The sequence below is a fragment of the Penaeus monodon genome, chromosome 22, assembly GCF_015228065.2.
Source record: "Penaeus monodon isolate SGIC_2016 chromosome 22, NSTDA_Pmon_1, whole genome shotgun sequence".
NCBI lineage: Eukaryota > Metazoa > Arthropoda > Malacostraca > Decapoda > Penaeidae > Penaeus > Penaeus monodon.
The window spans coordinates 8,135,561-8,136,819 of record NC_051407.1 but is presented as its reverse complement, the minus strand read 5'-3'; the positions used below and the strand labels follow the sequence as shown (position 1 = coordinate 8,136,819).

General features: G+C 45.8%; 1 pseudogene; it reads left to right on the top strand.

The window, feature by feature from the left end:
- LOC119587316 overlaps nucleotides 1-1,046 on the top strand; it is a 1,333-nt pseudogene extending 287 nt beyond the window's left edge.
- The last annotated feature ends 213 nt before the right edge of the window (nucleotides 1,047-1,259 follow it).

The following is a 1,259-nucleotide window of genomic DNA, read 5'->3' as shown; positions in this document are numbered from 1 at the left end:
AGTAATAATGCTTATAGAGTCCTTTTGTATTTCTACATGATATCTCCTCGTAACACAAAAACAGATTAATTAAAATTATGAATTAACTGTAAGTCCTGCAGAACACATATTTCCATTTATTATTGCTTAATTTTACAGTAAAAACTGTCTTTTCAGACTTTGCTTTCCTTAGCAGCTGTGGCTTTTGCAGCGCCTCAGGGCTACAATCTGGGTGCACCTTCTCGAGGTGGACTCTCACATGGAGAATCTATAAATGGTGGAACAGTGGAATTGAGATGGTGGAGCAGGTGGCTTTGGAATTGGTGGAGCAGGTGGAGTGGTGGCCCTGTAGGTGGTTGTCAGGATGACAAATTCTGCACGTGGATGGATCTTGTGTAACTCCCGTCATCACCAGAAAAGTGTACTTATATGATGCTCCTGAAGTACCCAAAGGCCCAGGCGGTCCTCCTCCGAGTGTGCCACCACCAAGGTAGAACACAACATCCTGTTCGTACGCGTTCCTGAAGCTGCTCCACCACCTGAACCCCTCATTGTTCCTCCAGCAAGGCAAGAAAACATTGTCTATGTTCTGAATAAGCAGGACGAGCAAAGTCAACAAGTGATCGAGTTACGCCTCATCCGGCTTCCGACCCAGAAATCTATTTCGTGAACTACCAAGACGGAGAAAACCCAACCCTTCCTCTTGGAGTAGATCTTGAGACTGCTCTCAGCGTTGCCAGTGCAGCTGGCGGTGACGTCATCGGAGGTGTCGGAGCGGGTGTTGGGGTTGGTGCCGGAGGATTAGGCGACGGTGCTGGAGCCGGAGGTATTGGAGGAACTGGAGGATTTGCAGGAGCCGGTACCGGAGGGAATGGAGGATTTGGAGTAGCTGGAGTAGGAGGCAATGGAGGCTTCGGGGGGACTGGAGTAGCAGGGAACGGCGGATTTGGATTAGCTGTGTCAGGAGGCAATGGAGGATTTGGAGGTGGTTTTGGAGGAGTGGATGGAGCAGTGGCGGCGTTGGTGTTAATGGCGGCACTCCTTCCGGCCTGTACACTAAACCTTAATATTTTTAAGACTCCTTTGTAAATTTGTGTTGTGACATCAATTGTTGGATTTATTAAATGTTCACTTAAATGATAATAAAAATAACAAAAGTAAAATCCTACGTTTTCTCATTCAGATTTACGTAATATCTTATAATTAAGATATATATATATATTCTTTTTCTTAGGCCTTTTGGGGTTCTTCATTAACGGCATAGGGGTATTGAAGAGTCC